Source organism: Triticum urartu, chromosome 1 (genome assembly GCF_003073215.2).
Source record: "Triticum urartu cultivar G1812 chromosome 1, Tu2.1, whole genome shotgun sequence".
Lineage (NCBI taxonomy): Eukaryota > Viridiplantae > Streptophyta > Magnoliopsida > Poales > Poaceae > Triticum > Triticum urartu.
The window spans coordinates 113942324-113961983 of record NC_053022.1 but is presented as its reverse complement, the minus strand read 5'-3'; positions in this window follow the sequence as shown (position 1 = coordinate 113961983).

Genomic DNA, 19660 nt, shown 5'->3' with positions numbered 1-19660 from the left:
GGCCAACATGCAAGAGCTCCGCCGGCAGCACTCGGAGCTCGTGGAGGCGGAGCGGGTGATCTTTGCCGGCGCGGAGGGCAGAGAGGTTATCGCGCTCTCCTCCAATGACGAGGTCGAAGGCGGCAAGGACAGCGGCGTGGAGGGCGGTGAGGTTATCCCGCTCTCCTCTGATGACAAGGTCGAAGGCGGCGGCGATGGCCGTGCGGAGGGCGTCGAGGTGGGCCCCGAGGACGAGGAGATCGACATAGACGAGTAGAGGAGTTCCTTCCCCAATGACCCCGACGACGGTACTGGCCCGGACCCGGCTCGCGGCACACCGTACATGACGGGGAAGGATTGGCTCGACCTCTACTTCAACCGAAAGTAGTTTAGCTTAGTTTAAATTTATGTTTTATGTTCGGTTATGAAAAACTATCTATGTTTATGTTTGAATGCATGCTACTTTCGGTTGAACCTGCTTTGAACTTGATCAAATTGAAGTTTACAACCTTAAGTTTAGGGGATCGACTAGAAAAGGCCAAAAATTGCTCGAGTATATATATAACCACTAAGGGTTTTGGTCCTTTAACTTTTTAAGGATCGCCTAGAGATGTCCTTATGACTTGTTTATTTCAGTTCTTCACAATGTGATGCTCTATATGTGCAACTATTTGCTGTGCAGTTCAATTTCATCAATAACAGTTTCAACAATACCATTATGAATTACGATATTTGGTTGCTGTTAAGGATATTGCAGTTAACATGCCTTTTCGGTTTTCAATTGTTGTTTAGCAACATGCATTGTACTGAATGACTAAATATGCAATCCCAGGCTACATAGCAACAAGGAAGAGTGTTACCTTAATGTTCTGATGATGTCTAGATATACATGTAATAAAATCTTATATAATGGGATGGATGGAGTGTTGTACTACATCATTTTTCAATTGTTGTTTAGCTTCTAATATTAACTTGGTGCTTTTAGGTACATATATCATTGCCAAAGATCCACACTTCAACCCTTTCTGCGTATGGGGCAATGAGATATTCATGAACCAACATCAAGTCAGGAAACTCATAAAGATTGTTACTAAAATGGGTCAAAGGATGTCAATCGAACTATTTGTTTACACTTTATGCAAGACAACATTGAACTGCAGGATGGTAAGTAAGAACCCTGTAGCCTTCTTTTTACTGCCCGTAATAAGTTGTGTTAGATGAAAATATCTGAATCTTTTTTCTTTTGCAGTGGATCCTGAAGCAGTTTACTCAAGATTACCTCTCAAACTACATGATTGGCGTCCGACCATCACAAGGGGTTGGACTAGAGTCCTGCATGCCTTCTGCATCCAGGAGAGCACAATAGGGCCATTCCGCTTCACCTTGTTCAGCAACTAGAATGTTTGTCGCCTCTTTCTTTACCATCTGTAATAGTACAAGTATAGAACCCTGGTACATCATTCTTTATTTGGTGCTTCTGTAATTCTTAAACATATGTACCTGTGAATCGAATAATGCATTGGTTGTTTGAACCTGATGGATGTGATTAAAGCTATAGCCTACTTTCAAGTTTAAATTAGGTACAATTTTAAATAGCAGCAATTAAATTAGGGCGAAATTACATTGTGCGGGTCATTATGGCACACATGATTGGTAAAACACAAACGTTTGCCATATACACCATAATCCGAGACGGTTCACAGAGAGGAAACATGTGCAAGCATGCACACGGTTGCCGTTCGCAAAGCGTGTGTGATGTCAGACACTATCACATACGGTGCGGGAAAACTAAATGTGTGTGATTGTCTACCTATCGTACACAGTTTATAATCATGAACTGTTTGTGATGTGCCAGGCATCGTAAATCTCCCGTGCCTGGAATCTGCCTGGAAAGCTCCCATGCCTAGAATCTGCCTGGTTTTAGGCAGAACCACAAAACTCCGACTGTGATGGCAATGCAAGCACAAACGAGTAGCAAGGATGAAGCGTTTGGGATATTCGAGATATCTAAAACGGTTATACATGGACAACTGTATGCATCAAGGCTCCCTATCCCAGACGGCTTCTGGGTCGTGTGGGAAGGACCCTCCTATCACCCACACTCACTTGGAGACGGTTCCATATGCCGTCGCGGAAAGGGGTTAAAAACTGTTTGTTTAGGACCGACACGCACCAGTGAATTATGAGATATCCAAGGCAATGATCATACATAGGCATCACGTCTAAGACAAATAGACTGAAACGATTCTGCATCTACTACTATTACTCCACACATCGACTGCTATCCAACATGCATCTAGAGTATTAAGTTCATAAAGAATGGAGTAACGCCAAGCAAGATGACATGATGTAGACAGGATAAACTCACATATGAATAAACCCATCTTTTTACCCTTAATAACAATGATACATACGTGTCATGTCCCCTTCTGTCACTGGGATTGAGCACCTTAAGATCGAACCCATTACAAAGCACCTCTTCCCATGGCAAGATAAATCAATCTAGTTAGCAAAACCAAATCAATAGATTAGATAAGAAATATGAAGTTATATTGATCATGCATAAAAGAGTTCATAGAAAACTCAAATAATATTCATGGATAGATCTGATCATAAACTCACTATTCATCAGATCCCAACAAAAACATCACAAAAAGTGGTTATAGCGAATAGAACTCCAAGAACATAAAGGAGAACATTGTATTCAAGAACATCATGAGAGAAGAAGCCATCCATCTACTAACTATGGACCCATAGGTCTGTGGTAAACTACTCACGCATCATCGGAAGGGCAACAAGGACGATGTAGAGCCCCTCCATGATCGAATCCCCCTCCGTCAGAGTGCCGAAAAAGGCCCCCAAATGGGATCTCTCGAGAATAGGAACTTGCTATAGTGGAAAAAGTATTTCGTGGATTCCTCTATTGGTTTCACGATTTTAGAGAATTCATAGAGGCAGAGTTAGGTCAAACGGAGCCACATGGGCCCCACGAGCCACTAGGGCGCACCCTGGTGCCTCGTGGGTCACCGTGTCCATCTTTCCCTCCCGAAGCTTCCAGGGTCTCTTATGTCTAGAAAAAATCACCGAAAAGTTTCGTGGCATTTGGACTTCTTTTGATACTGATATTCTGCAAAACAAAAAATAGGCAAAAAAACAACAACTGGCACTGAGCACTAAGTTAATAGGTTAGTCCAAAAAATGATATATTATTGCTTAAAATTATATAAAATATCCAAGATTGATACTTTAATAGCATGGAACAATCAAAAGTTATAAATACATTGGAGACGGATCACATATCATCGAAATATCAAACGAATACCAAATTCACATGATTACTTATGACAAGACCTCTCGCATGTCCTCAAGAACAAAAGTAACTAGTCATAAATCATATTCATGTTCAAGATCAGAGGGGTATTGAATATCATCAAGGATCTAAACATATAATCTTCCCCAAATAAACCAACTAGCATAAACTACAAGAGGTAATCAACACTACCAGTAACCCACAGTTGTCAATCTGAGGTTTTGAGACAAAGATTGAATACAAGAAATGAACTAGGGTTTGAGATGAGATGATGATGGTGAAGATGTTGATGAAGATTGATCCTCCCACAATGAGAGGGTTGCTGGTGATGTTGATGGCTTCGATTTCCCCCTCCCGGAGGGAAGTGTCCCCAGCGGAATCGCTCTGCCGGAGAGCTAAAGTGCTCCTGCCCAGGTTCCGCCTCGAGACAGCGATGCTTCATCCCGAAAGTCCTCTCTTGATTTATTTTCTAGATCAAAACCCTTCATATAGCAGAAGATGGGGCCCCCACAAGGCACTAGGGCTCGCCCAGGGGGGGCGCACCCTATTGCCTTGTGGGTAGCTAGTGGGTCCCCTGTGGTACTTCTTTACTCCAGTATTTTTATATATTTCATAAAAATTCTCCGTGAAATTTCAGCTCATTTGGAGCTGTGCAGAATAGGTATCTCCGATATAGCTTTTTCAGGTCCAAAATTATAGTTGTCGGCAATCTCCCTCTTCATGTAAACCTTGCAAATTAAGAGAGAAAAGCCATTAGAATTGCATCACAAAGTGTTATAGTGATAAAAATATTATAAATAACAGTAGGAAAACATGATGCAAAATGTACATATCAGGCATCTCTCTCAAAAGCATGCAGTGGCATGAACAAATTATTGTTGGGCAATTTAGAGAATAGTGGCGATTTATAACAATGATCATTTGTGGCATAATCTCCTATAGGCATTACGGCTGTAATAAGTAGACCGTTAAACTTACTGAAGTCTACTACTATTACTCCACCCCAGGACCGCTATCCAGCATGCATCTTAAAATATTAAGTTTTTAAGAAACAAAGTAACATAATAAGGAAAATGACATAATGTAGACAAGAATAAATCTATCAATAAGATTAAACCCCCATCGTTTTATCCTTAATGGCAATAATACAAAGACGTGTCTTGTCTCTTTGTGTCACTTGGATATAGAAATCGTCGCCAGATTAAACCCACTAATATGCACTACTTCCTCTAAAGAACCACTCATTTTTTTTGGCTAGAGAGGACTCATGGATCGGAAAGCATACATAACTATTTAATTATGCAACAAAGAAACTTCCAAGAGATTCAATAGAAACCAATGGGCAATTTGATCATAAATTCACAATTCATCAGAGAGAGAGAGCTACTACTATGGACCCATAGGTCCTGAAAGAACTACTCACACACCATCATGAAGGCAGCAAGGTTGATGAAGATGGCCACCCAGTGATTTCACCCTCCCATAGAACTCTAGACTATGGGTGCAGATGGGATCGCTTCGAACATAGGCTTGCAGCGGTGATTAAGTTGCTTTAGGTTTTGCTTCGAGGGTTTATGAATATTTGAGAATTTATTGGTCGAGAATCAGGTCAAACACAGCCATAGAGGCCCCAAAAGCTTGCCCGATGCGACCAGAGGGTTGGTCGCGCCCCGGGGCTTGTGGGGCCCTCGTCCATCTCCTGGTCTCCTCCAAGAGCTTCTAGGCTCTTATGTTCCAGAAAAATTTGTCAAAAAATTTCATCATGTTTGGACCTTCGTCGGTATCAATTTTCTATAAAACAAAAAACAAGCAGAAAACAACATCTGGCTGGGCACTGGATTAATATGTTAGTCCAGAAAAATAATGTAAAATGATAGCCAAAGTATGTAAGAATGGTAATAAATACCATGAAACAATAAAAAATTATAGATATGTGAGAGACGTATCAAAAAGCTACATTATCCTTTGGCTGACAGGGATAACATGGGAATGCCAAACCGGGAAACCAAGACCTGAAGCAGCAATTTCCAACAGAAATAGCGCTCGACGCCACATGCCATGGCACATATGTTGGAGGTGAGCACCTTCTGGACATCCTCCACATCAATTGCGGCCATATTGTCACTGCCGCTCAGCCACCATCTATGGAGGATCTGAAGATTTAAGAGCAATAGATCGGCTATAAATTTGTACCGCAAAATTCTTTCGAGGGATCCTCTAAAATGGTTTTGCAGTATCATGCACGGTACAAACAAACGTATCAGCTAAAAATGATATGCACTTCTGAATTTACCACATTAATTGATTAGGTGCGTCCCCCGCTCCTAGGGTTTCCCCGCCGCCGCCGTCGGCTCCCCCGCGCAGAGCCGCCGCCGCGGCGGCCGGAGCCCGCCGGAGCCGCGGGCCCCCTCCTCCTCCTCCCATTCCCATTCCCCTTCTCCTCCCCCACCCCCTCCACGCCCCCGTACCCCCGCGCCGCCTCCCCGAGCGAGGCGGCTGAGGGCCCTTCCACTGCGCGCCTCCAGCCCCTCCCCGCTCCCCTCCCTCCTCCTGCCACCGTCAGCCTGCGCCGCCGGCCCTCGGCCGCGTGATGCTGGCGGCGGTGGGCTTGCTCTTCATCACGCGCGGTCCTCCCCTGCTCAGGCGGTGATGGCCGGCGGCGGTGTGCCTCGGCCGGTGGCGGTCCGGCGTCCTGGTGTGGAGGCCGGCGGTGCTCGCGGTGGTGGTGTCACCTCTTTGCGGCGGGGTGGTCCGGTGGTGCTGGCCGGCCGGTGGCGCGTCCCCGGCCCAGATCTGGGCCCGTAGGGTCCCTTATGGGTCCTTGCGGGTCGGCTCCGACGCGACCGCAACGCTCTCTGTATGGGGAGGCAGGGGAGCGGCTTAGACTGGGACAGCGGCGCCGACGGCGTGCCAGCTGCTGCGCGGAGGCGGGAGCTGTCCGGGCCTTTGAGGGCCCGGCCGGGCCTGTGGGGCCATGAGCCCGGTAGGCTCCTGCCATGGCGTCCGGTCAGCTACCATTGTGGACGGTGGAGGTAGGGCCCTCCCGTATGCCGATGGTGATGTTGCCATAGTCCCGGCTCCTCTTCTTCGTTGTGCAGACCATCTTCGCGGTGCCGTGGTGAGACAACGTGGTAAGCTTCATGTCCGTGCTGGCGCATGGTGGTGGTCGGTCTGGTGGCGAGCTCCGGAGTGCCTGAGGTAGAGGCTGGGATCGGGAGAAATCTCTGTTGGCTTGGCCGACACCGACGCGGTGGCGCCTGAGGGTGCCGCCGGAGCTTCCTAGAGGGCGTTGGGGATACCCTTCCTCTCTCCTCGTCGTGTACCGGGGGAAACCCTTGGCAGCAGCATCGTCATCGTCGCGTCCCTTCTTGGAGGTGTTGTTGGGTACCAGCACTTCGGAGTCTCGGAGCTTGGTGGGCGATCTTCGGTGGATGCAGCGGTCACGAGGCTTCGTCGTTTTTGTCGATCCGCCGTTATCGGCATTTGTTTCTTTTCTTTTTTTCTCTTTCCTTTTTTTGGGTGTGTTTGTGCTGCTTCTGCCCCAGTGAAAGTGTGTTATATCGACTAGAGGGGGGGTGAATAGGCAATTTTTATGAAATTCTTCACTGAGGAATTTGCCGGTGAGGAAATTCCTTAGCGAAGAACTACTAGCAGCGGAATAAGTACTCAAAAGTAAACATAACAGAATACAAGCATAGTCATCATGATAAAATGAAGACAGGCACAGAGTACAGGAAGCGTAATCACAAGATAACACAGGACGAAGACAAACAGACTGAAGAAATTAAACTGAGGAAATTGAGAAAGTCTTCAGTCAAAGTCTTCAAACACAGATATGAGCAAGCACACAACACAGTTATGAGGAAATGAAAGAGTTGAGGAAATAGAACCAGTAAACTTGGTGAAGACAATGATTTGGTAGACCAGTTCCAACTGCTGTCTCAGTTGTACGTCTGGTTGGAGCGGCTGAGTATTTAAACTCGAGGACACACAGTCCCGGACACCCAGTCAAGGACACTTAATCCAAGACACCCAGTCCTCACCGTATTCTCCTTGAACTAAGGTCACACAGACCTCGTCCAATCACTCGTGGTAAGTCTTCAGGCGACTTCCAAACCTTCACAAACTTGGTCACTCGGCGATCCACAATTCCTCTTGGATGCTCTAGACCATGACGCCTAACCGTCTGGAAGAAGCACAGTCTTCAAAGGTAACAAGCGTCGGATCCACTCAGGATCAATCTCTTCAGTGATGCTCAATCACTTGGGGTTTGTAGGTGTTTGGGTTTTGGGTTTTTGGTTTTTCCTCACTTGATGATTTTCGCTCAAAGTCCTCAGAGGATGGGTTGCTCTCAAATGACAAGTGTTAGTTTCTCTCGGAGCAGCCAACCAGCTAGTGGTTGTAGGGGGCGGCTATTTATAGCCTAGGGAGCAGCCCGACATGATAAGACATAAATGCCCTTCAATGATATGACTGTTAGGTGGATAGATATTTTGGGACAGCTGGCGCATAGCACAGCAACGGTCGGAATTTTGAGTAGCAAAATCCTCAGGGCTATCATGTTCCTCACGGTGTAGGCAATCCGCACTGGCGAATTCCTAAACTCCTCAGTCAGGACAAATTCCTCAGAGACCAGAAGAACTTCGTCTCTGTCACTGAAGAAATTGACTGAACTGTATGAGATTTCCAATGGCTTCACTCGAAGGGATTGGTAGGTGTAGGATTTTGAGTTGAGCATCACATGGAAATTTTTCCTTAGTATTTCCTCGACCCCCTTTAACAGTACGGTGTTTCCTATGACTCAAGAAAGAGAAAAACAAAACTATGAAAACGAAAGTCTTCAAGCTTCATATTCCTCGCATGAATATCAAGTCTTCACGGACACACCAATTTCTTCACTTTCAAAGTCTTCATGAAAGTCTTCAGAAATACCAAAATCTTCAGTCGAAGATATTCATTTTTAGGGGTCGACTTTTCCTGTAAATATCAAACTCCTCATAGACTTATAGACCTGTGTACACTCACAAACGCATTAGTCCCTTAACCTATAAGTCTTCAATACACCAAAATCACTAAGAGGCACTAGATGCACTTACAATCCCCCTTTTTGGTGATTGATGACAATATAGGTTAAGTTTTCAACGGGGATAAGCATATGAAGTGTAACTACTGATATTGAGGAATTTGATTGCAAGATATAGAAGAACTCCCCCTGAAGATGTGCATAGTGAGGAATTTGCCTTTGAAGCAATGCACACTTGAAGAGTTGAATCACGGGGATCTCCCCCTATATCTTGTAATTCATACATGCATTTAACATATAATATGAAGAATTTGAAATGCATGATGAAATATGGTGCCTGATGAAATTCAGCATGCGTGCAATAATATTAACAAGGAATAAGCATGCAGAATAGTGCATCAAAAGTATCAGAGCACAATGCATCAAAAGTATCAGAGCACCATCGGGTTTAAGATTACAACTCGATCCAATAAAGTTTCAGAAGAACGAGAGTTGTAACTTAGCAAATGAAAAACACCCATATAGTAGACCTGCTTGAAGACTAACTCATATTTCTCCCCCTTTGTCATCGAATGACCAAAAGGATCAAAAATGAGGACTAACGCCCCTAAAGATAATCATGTTGATGAAGGAGCTCCAGCGTTGTTGGGGTCATTTGTTGATGTAGGGCCTGCCGCAGTGTCGTCCAACTCTTCATGTTCATAGTGTCGCGTGATGAAGAAAATGAGGTGGCCACCAGAGAAGGAACTTGGACCTTCTTGAATTTCTTCGGTGGAGGTGCAGACCAGTCAAAATCTTCTTTGAGACCCATGTTCTTCAGATCTTCTTCACCATATAGATGTGACAGGATTACCCAGGTGCGACCGAAGTCTTGATGGAGGTAGTAGTGGTTTTTCTTCACTGCATTGTGTGTGGCAGTCATGTTGTGAAGAAGTGAACCAAACTGATGCTTAACCCATTTGTGATTTCGATCCACCTTCTGGTGAAGACTAAGCAGAAGTTCACGGTCAGTCATCACACGCGGAGCAGTGGCTTGAGGAGTGGACTTAGGTGCATTGGCAGAGTCATGTGTGGCAGAGTCATCATTGGTGGAATAAGATGCAGCTTTGTGAAACTGACCATCCAATGGACGAATGCCTTCATCAATTATAGCTGGTGCCTTGCCCTTTCCATCAACTAAGGAATATGTCTTCTTGAGGACTTCAATTGGGGGCAAGTAGCTGAGGTGATTCTGGAAATCAGCTTTGTAGTTGAGTGAAGACCTTGTCCTGAGGAATCTCATAATCTAAGGTGCATAAGGCTTCAGCTCAAACGGAGACAGTGCAACATTGGCCATAGTCCTCATGAAGAAATCATGATAATTGACAGGAATGCCATGAACGATGTTGAATACCAGATTCTTCATGATGCCAACAATTTCCTCATCAGATGAGTCGTGGCCTTTGATGGGACTGATTGTCCTCGTAAGAATATGATAGACAGTTCTGGGCACATACAACAATTCCTTCACGAGGAATTTGGTTCGTGGTGCCTGACCTGGTTTCAAAGGCTTCATCAACACCTGCATGTAATGATGTGTGAGCTCAGGTTCACTGTAGATGCAGCGAGCTTCTTCAAGGGGAGGACTGAGTGGTAGAGCATGAAGCAATTCAGAGGCTGGTGCAGTGTAGTGAGTGTTTTCAGACATCCAGTCTAGCACCCATGAATTCACATCTTCAGCATCTCCGGTGATGTGCAGCATTGCATAGAATTGAAGAATCAGTTCTTCATTCCAATCGCAGATGTCAGAGCAAAAGTTGAGCAGTCCAGCGTCGTGAAGAACACTGAGGACTGGTGCGAAGCACGACAAAGATTCCATATCCACGTGAGGAATATGCTCATGGTAGAAGATTTTCTCCTTGTTGAACAGCACTGAGGAATAGAAATTTGCTTGACTGGCAGTCCAGAAACGCCTCTTCCTAATGCGAGCAGAGTCATATGGGTTGTAATCTTTGAGGAATACGTGCTCGCCGAAGAAATCATCAGCATTGAACTTTTGCTTGCGTGAGAAAGAATCCTTTGGCTTCGGCAGAGGAGTGTCAATGAGTTGCATCACGACCTTAGGAATCTCAATCGCAGGTTCTTCAGGCTGAGGAATTTCTGGCTCCTCCTAAGTGGCAGTCTGCGTCGTTGGTTGTTTAGCAGCAGCAGTTTCTTCAGCGCTAGTGGCTGGATTTTCCTCATGGACAGATACAGTGGGATGAGTTTCTTCAGAGCCCATGTGAACAGTTTGTGTGGGGGACTGAGGAATTTGTTGTAGAGGGGTGAACATTGGAGAGTTTGGATGCTGAATTTCCCAGAATTCATCACTGATTACGGGTGTGGAGCAGCCAATGTCCACATCTTCATCTTCCATTTCTTCAATGCCAGCCTCTTCAGCTGTGAACTGAGGCATAGGCGAGGAGATGATAGGTGTTGAAGGGATTGCATCCACTTCAATTTCTTCATCCAACAGTTCAGACGAAGCAGCAGAAGGAGTTTCTTCATCCGATCCGCTAGGTATCACATATTCTTCATCAAAAGGAACAAGGTCCTTTGATGGCCTGGTTGAGATGGGAACAACATCAATCGGATTTGTAAACGAACTTGTCATAGGCTTCATTTTCTTCGGAGCTGAAGAATCTGAAGCAGCTGATGCTTTCCTTTTCTTCACTGCAGCACGCTCTGCAGCCTTGGTCTTCTTCACATCTGATGCAGATGGAAGGATTGGAGTTGAAGTTGGTGCAGGAGCAGCTGAGGAATCTGGTTGACTTTCTTCAGGCACAACTGATGCAGTTGCCCTGAGTTCTTCAGTTTCTTCAGGCACACCACTAGTGGGTGCCCTGGCAATTTCTTCAGCGGCTGGAATGCAGTCATCAGCCCTGGAACTCACATTATCTTCAGCAGCCTGATTGTCATCAGCGGTGCTGGCATTTTCTTCAGTAGGCTGAGCAGATGCTTCAGCCTAAGGAATTTCCTGTTGCGTTGGGGCTGCAACATTGGAAGTGAAGTTATTCGCAAGTTTCACAAAACGAACCTTGGCTCCAAGCCAATCAGAGCGACATGCGTCAAAGTTATCACTGAGTTTCTTAATCTCAATCTGAATAGTGACAAGTTCTTCAGTTGTCATAGAGACAACGTTTTTCTTCAGATAGCGCTTTTGCTTGTACTGCGCTTTCTTGATCTGCCTGGCCTTCTCAAATTTCCACTTTTCTTCTTGAATGAAGTGGGTCAGCATGTGACTCTGGCCAGGAGTCAGCTTGAAGTCAGGCAAGGGAGTGTTGGGGTCCTTGTGCCAATCATCAATGTAGTCGAGTATCAGCTTGGGATCCAAAAGCAATGGCACTTCTGATCCTTTGGCTCTAGCGGCCCTGACTTGCCTGTCTCTGATGATTTCTGCAAGTTCATCATCATCAGCTTCGTCTTCATCAGACGGTACTTGGAAAGCGACTTGCTTCTTTTGAGGACTTGGGTGAGGACCTCGTCCAGCAGTGGCCTTTGTCTTCAGCAGTGAGGGACCAGCTGAGGAACTTGGTGCAGCTGAGGAACTAGCTGAGACACCTGAGGCAATGGAGATGCCGGCAGTCCTTTGGCACGAAGCGAGATGCACAGGTGCTGAGGATTTGGTCGGAACAGCTGAAGGCTTTGGCGGAGGAGCTGAGGACTTTGGAGGAACAGGAGCAGCATGAGGAGTTGGCCGTGAGGGCTTTGATGATTCTGGCCGTGAGGGCATTGCTGAGGAACTTGGCCTGCGTGCAGGCTTCTTAGACATAGCCTTCTTTGGCTTGACAGCAGAGGCAGCATCAGCTTAGACATAGTCTTCATTGAATTTCCTCACTGCTTCTCTGGCTTGCTTAGCCAACTTGGTTTGGCGCTTGGCCCATTCATCAGGATAGTCCTGGCCGCGCTTGAGGCTGGTGGGATCTGCTATTTGGCCAGGTGCCAATGGAGCTCTTGGGCATGGAGGATTGAGTGCGAATTTCTTCATGTACTTAGGAGTGACATATCTGTACTCCCTCCATTCTCTTACCCATCTCCTCTCTATCCTCTGTTTGCGCACTTTGCGCTCATTCTTGGTTTCCTCAGTAGGTGTGCAGTACCTAGCATATATGTCATCAGGGATTTCAAACGCTGTATTTACCTCAGGCCTCTTTCCTCCCTTCTGTGGCCTTTTACCATCAGCCATTTTCTTCAGTTGAGAATTTGAACAATCGAATTCTCTGAAGAAGTATGCAACTTTTCTTCGAGGAACGCTGCAAATGAGTTAAGTTGATGAGAACCTAGTGATTCAGCAGCTGACATGTGTACCTGTGAACAGAGTATAGTTGTGAGGAATTTGGAGAGGTCATATGCATTCTTAGAAGGTTTTTCAAAAAGAACAAGTTTGAGGAATTTGACCAGATGAGTCTTGAAGATTTTCACTAAGCGTTCTTTGTCTTAGGTTCCAGAGTTGTATAGATCGAAGATCCACACAATTGAGGAATCTTGAAGAAAAATGATGCTTAGAGAAACGAATTAAGAACAGATTACTTGTGAGGTGTTCAGTGTGTGAAGATATGAAGAAAAACACTTTTGAAGATTTTGTAGATAATCATTCGAATCAACGAGGGCAGTAAAAGTAACTTTTAATTACCCTGGACGAAGAACACGATGAACTGGAGTGAGGAGATGTGAAGTTCGTCTGTGCAGATCTTCCACGCCCTAACTTGGCGGAGGAAGACGGCTACGGCGGCGGCGGAGTGAAGATGTCCGTGGTCGGCGCGAGTACGTCGGCGACGAGGTCGAGGCAGTGGAGCTCTTCCTCACCGGCGGCGATGAAGTAGCGGCGGCGTTAGGGTTTGAGAAGCTCGAGCTGGAGAGACAGGTCGAGCGGAGTAAAAGAAGTGAGGAAGGGAAGGAGGGGTATTTATAGCCACGGTGAAAAACTGCTCGCCCGAAGAAATTGGACGAATGTGCCCCTGACCTTTCTCATTCGCATGATATGTGTCACCCACGTAGTGAGAGGTGGAGATCGTGTTAGATCGTGGGTAAGTGGATAAGTGTATCATGGGATGCGGAACGGTTTGAGCGGCAAAGCCGAAAATTTAGATAAGATAGGTTTTAAAGTTCCGTTCGCAATTTCTTCAGCTGACAAGGACATAGTGAAGATTTTGAACGAGTTTCAAATAGAACGCACATGAAGAATTTGTGAACAGATTGGGTTGAGTAAAGCATAGAGGGGAAGGGTCCGATCACATTCACTTAGCAGAAAACCAACTTGAAGAAATAGCAATAAGTGAATGTTGTAGAGGACATAAACTCATATATATATATATAGCCAATGAAGAAAAATGACGGAACCAGTGAAGACTATGCAAAGTTGAAGAATATGAATAATTGAGGAATTTCAACTTTTGGTGGTGGCGTGACCCACCGTATAAGAATGATGATTTCAGACACCGTGTACAATTATCATAGGGTTCTGAGAATCAAATTCTTCGTTAATTTCTTCACACTAAGAGTGTTATTCTTCATTGATTGAAGAAAAAATGTTTCTTCATGTGTTGCACATCTAAGTCATCAATTTTGTACAAGTGTTAGGATGAGTGTCCTTTTCAAAGAACATTCGAAGATTTTAGGATATTTAGCTCACACCGCAACTTGCTAAATCTCTTCTCATCCAAAGTCTTTGTGAAGATATCGGCTAGTTGTTCTTCAGTCTTCACATGCTCAATAGAAATGTCGCCCTTCAACATATGATCACGAAGAAAATGATGACAAATCTGAATGTGCTTTGTCTTCGAGTGCTGAACTGGGTTGTGAGCAATCTTGATGGCACTTTCATTGTCACAGAAGAGAGGCACATTCTTCATGTTGGCGCCGTAGTCCTTGAGAGTTTGCTTCATCCATAGCAATTGGGCACAGCAAGAACCAGCGGCAATGTACTCAGCTTCAGCAGTAGATAGTGATACGCAGTTCTGTTTCTTCGAGGACCAACAGACCAAAGATCGTCCGAGGAAATGACATGTACCAGATGTTGACTTGCGATCCACACGATTATCAGCATAGTCAGAGTCAGAATATCCAACAAGATCAAAAACCGAGCCCTTGGGGTACCATAATCCAAGTGTTGCTGTGTGAGCTAGATATCGAAGAATATGCTTCACAGCCTTATGGTGTGATTCCTTCGGTGTAGCTTAAAATCGGGCACACATGCAAACACTAAGCATTATATCTGGCCTAGATGCACATAAGTACAGTAAGGAACCTATCATGGAGCGGTATACCTTATGATCAAAGTCAATACCATTTTCATCAGTGCACAGATGGCCATTTGTGGGTATAGGAATTTTGACGCCTTTGCAATCTTGCATGCTAAATTTCCTCGGTACATCCTTGAGGTATTTCTCCTGAGAGATGAATATGCCATTGTGTTGTTGACGAATTTGAAGACCTAAGAAGAATTTCAACTCTCCCATCTTAGACATTTGATATTCTTCACTCATCATATAGGCAAATTCATCACTATAACGTTGGTCAGTACAGCCAAAGATAATATCATCAACATATATTTGGCACACAAACAATTCACCATCATAAGATTTAGTGAAAAGAGTAGGGTCGAGTGAACCGGGTTTGAAGCCTTTCTTCATGAGGAGTTCCTTCAAGGTATCATACCAAGCCCGTGGGGCCTGCTTGAGGCCATAGAGGGCCTTGTTGAGTCTAAAGACTTTGTCAGGATTCTTTGGATCTTCAAAACCTGGGGGTTGAGCAACATATACTTCTTCCTCAAGCTTACCATTGAGGAATGCACTTTTCACATCCATTTGATATAAAGTGATATCATGATGGTTAGCATAAGCAAGTAATATGCGAATAGCCTCAAGTCTAGCAACAGGTGCAAAAGTTTCATCGAAATCAATTCCTTCAACCTGTGTGTAGCCTTGAGCTACAAGCCGTGCCTTATTCCTCACCACAAGGCCATTTTCATCTTGCTTGTTGCGGTAGATCCACTTTGTGCCGATGATATTGTGCTTGCGAGGATCTGGACGTTTGACCAGTTCCCAGACATTGTTGAGCTCGAACTGATGTAATTCTTCTTGCATGGCCTGAATCCACTCAGGCTCCAGAAATGCTTCATCTACCTTAGTGGGCTCTGTAATAGAGACAAAAGCATACTGCCCACAAAAGTTAGAGAAATGTGAAGCTTTTGAGCATGTGAGAGGACCTGGCGCTTTGATGTCATTGATGATATTTTCAACTTGCACTTCTTTTGCAATGCGAGGATGAGCTGGTTGTCATTGAAGAGTTTGATCAGCGTTTTCTTTAGCACCATTTTCTTCAGCATTTTCTTCAGGTGCATTAGCTCGACGTTCTTCATGTTCTGGAATGAATTCTTCAGCAGATTCTTCAGTAGGAATGACATCCTCAGTAGCCTTGAACTTGATAGTTTCCTCAGGTGCTGGTTCATCTATCACAATAGGTAGGTGCTCTCTTTGCGAGCCATTAGTTTCATCGAGCCGCACATCTACAGTTTCAACAACTTTGTGAAGAACATTGTTGAAGACTCTATAGGTGTGCAAGTCCTTTCCGTAACCAAGCATAAAACCTTCATGTGCTTTTGGTGCAAATTTTGAGTTGTGATGAGGATCTCTAATCCAACATTTAGCACCGAAGACTTTGAAATAACTTACATTGGGTTTCTTATCAGTGAGGAGTTCATAGGCAGTCTTTTGAAGAATTTGTGAAGATATACTCTGTTGATGATGTGGCACGCAGTATCAATTGCCTCAGTCCAAAAACGACGAGGCGTTTTGTATTCATCAAGCATAGTGCGAGCCATCTCAACAAGAGTCCTGTTCTTGCGCTCCACGACGCCATTCTGCTGAGGAGTGTAGGGAGCAGATAACTCATGAGTGCCATTGTCACTTCTGATGTGCTTGATCTTCACACCAAAGTTGGTTGAAGCCCTCGAGGAAAATTGTTTGAAGACTTCCTGCACTTCATGTTTGTAAGTAACAAGGTGTACCCATGTATAGCGAGAATAATCATCAACAATAACAAAGCCATATTGAGATGCTTCATTTGAAATAGTAGAATAATGATTAGGACCAAAGAGATCCATGTGAAGCAATTCAAACGGGCGAGTGGTGGTCGTGATAGTCTTTGCTGGATGCTTGGCCTTCGTCATCTTCCCAGCTTCACAGGCTCCGCATAGGTGATCCTTGAGGAATTTGACATTCTCGATGCCAATGACATGCTTCTTCTTCGCAAGCGTGTGCAAATTCCTCATGCCTGCATGACCAAGTCGTCGATGCCAGAGCCAGCCTTCTGAAGCTTTTGCAAGTAAGCACAAGGCTGGTTGTGGTCCTGTAGAGAAATCAACAATATACAGACCTCCTCTCCTAAAGCCTTCGAAGAGTTTGGAATTGTCAGCTTCCATAACCACAACACAACGGTACTTGCCAAAGACAACAACCATATCAAGATCACAAAGCATTGAGACACACATAAGGTTGTATCCTAGGGACTCAACAAGCATGACTTTGTCCATGTGTCAATCCTTTGTAATCGCAACCTTACCTAGACCCAATACCTGACTTTTGCCTTTGTCAGCAAAAATGATATGCTTCAGATGCGACGGAGATAATGGAGCATCCATCAATAGATTCTTGTCACCAGTCATGTGGTTTGTACATCCACTATCAAGGACCCACTCAGTGGCTTTGGGTTGATCATCCTGCAGATGAATTAGTGCAGCTTACAAACTCATATACTTCATCAGTGAAGAATATGACATCAATTCATCAGATCAATTTCATCAAGTAAAAGAACTGATAAAGCAATGTGAGGACGTGAGAAATGAAAGTTCATTTCTTCATGATTAGCCTGCGTCCTATCAGGCATGCTCAGGTCTCCAGTAAATTCTTCAGACGATTACGTGCGTCTGGAGACCTGACCCTGCAGAAGAGATTAGTTCTTTTTCTTCACCACCCACATCTGAAGGGGTGGCAAAGAGTTCATCATTCTGCGAGCTCCATATGAAAAGGATGGCATAGAAGCCAGTCCATTTCGTCTCACATAAGAGGGGTTAGAGTAAGCATAAGAGTATGCAGAGAAATTCTTCGAGGACTTATGGACATAATGATTTGAAGAATAATGCACATATCCATAATCCTTAGATCTTCCCTGCGAAACAGACGGGTTAGCACGATGATGTTCATATGAGGACTCTGCTCCATATGAAGAATTTGATCTGGGGTTCCTATTCTTCACAGGTGGCGTCATGATGACATTCACCTGAAGATTTTCAAGGCATCTTTTGGGAACCCAGATTTTCTTCATAAGGGAGCCGTTCCTGCAGTTAGTGCCAACATATCTAGCAAATACTTCACCATTCTGATTTTTGAATAGCTTATAGTTGGAGTCAATTGACTCATCATCAGAATGAGGAGATTCACATGCAAATCCAGATAAGTTAGATGGATCAACTGGAGGTCCCTTTGCAGCAACCCATGTAGTTTTGGGGTACTACTCAGGCTTCCAATATGTACCATCAGCATTGAGTTTCCTCTCAAAGGCGATACCCTCTTTCCTGGGGTTCCTGTTGAGGATCTGCTTTTAAGCACATCACAAAGAGCCTGATGCCCTTTGAGGCTTTTGTACATGCATGTCGTGTACAATTCCTTCAGCCCTGCATCGTCAGTGATACTAGCAATGTCCTCAGATGAGGAATTAGTGATAGCAGAGGCATGTGAAGAATTTGAAACATCAGCAGCATTTGAACATTCAGGTGAAGAATTAGCAGATTCACGTTCAATGCACTTCAAGCATGGAGGAACAAATTCTTCCTGAGAAGCGTTGATTTGTTGAGCAAGTAATGAATCGCGCTCCTTCTGAAGATCTTCATAACTCACTCTTAGCTTTTCAAGATCTTGCTTTCTTTGAAGAAATTCATAAGAAAGCTTCTCATGATCGGACAAGAGAGTGTTATGTTGATCTTGAAGGGTGTCATACTTAGTATGAAGTCTTTGAAGACTTTCAGCCAAAGCTTTTGACCGATCCATTTCCTCACCCAACATATCATCGCTCTTGTTTAGCATATAGTGAGCTTTTTCTAAAGCTCTTTGTTGTTTAGTAGCAAGGGAAGCAAGTTTGACATAGCCAGGTCCAAATTCATCACCAGATTCATCATCACTGGACTCGGATAGGTAGCATTCAGTTACCTCAGCATCTTTTGCCATAAGCCATGATGCAGAAGATGATGATTCTGGTTCGAATGTCATCGTTTTGAGATATTCCTTGAAGTCCTCAAACCAAGGATCATGACAGGTTTGATGACCTTCATAGACCTCAGAGAGACGGTCCCAGATGAGCTTCGCATGATCGAGATGCATGATATTCCTGAACTGATTTTGTGACAGACTGGAGCAGATGACATCCTTCGCCATGAGGTTGAGAAGAGTATACTTGCGAATGTCATCAGCATCCGCCATCTTGCACAGATCAGTCAGGCCAAACTCAGTGACGGTCCACAACTTGCTGTTCATCGCCATGAGGCATTTCTTCATCATGGCCTTCCACTTGGGATACTCGTGACCGTCAAAGATGGGGCATGTCACCTTCGTCATACCTGCGGTCGACATAACTAAAACTCCAGGCGGTTAAACCAAAATCACACAGAACAAGGGAGTACCTTGCTCTGATACCAATTGAAAGTGTGTTATATCGACTAGAGGGGGGTGAATAGGCGATTTTTATGAAATTCTTCACTGAGGAATTTGCCAGTGAGGAAATTCCTTAGCAAAGAACTACTAGCAGCGGAATAAGTACTCAAAAGTAAACATAATAGAATACAAGCATAGTCATCATGATAAAATGAAGGCAGGCACAAAGTTCAGGAAGTGTAATCACAGGATAACACAGGATGAAGACAAACAGACTGAAGAAATTAAACTGAGGAAATTGAGAAAGTCTTCAGTCAAAGTCTTCAAACACAGATATGAACAAGCACACAACACAGTTATGAGGAAATGAAAGAGTTGAGGAAATAGAACCAGTAAGCTTGGTGAAGACAATGATTTGGTAGACCAGTTCCAACTGCTGTCTCAGTTGTACGTCTGGTTGGAGCGGCTGAGTATTTAAACTCGAGGACACACAGTCCCGGACACCCAGTCAAGGACACTTAGTCCAAGACACCCAGTCCTCACCGTATTCTCCTTGAACTAAGGTCACACAGACCTCGTCCAATCACTCGTGGTAAGTCTTCAGGCGACTTCCAAACCTTCACAAACTTGGTCACTCGGCGATCCACAATTCCTCTTGGATGCTCTAGACCATGACGCCTAACC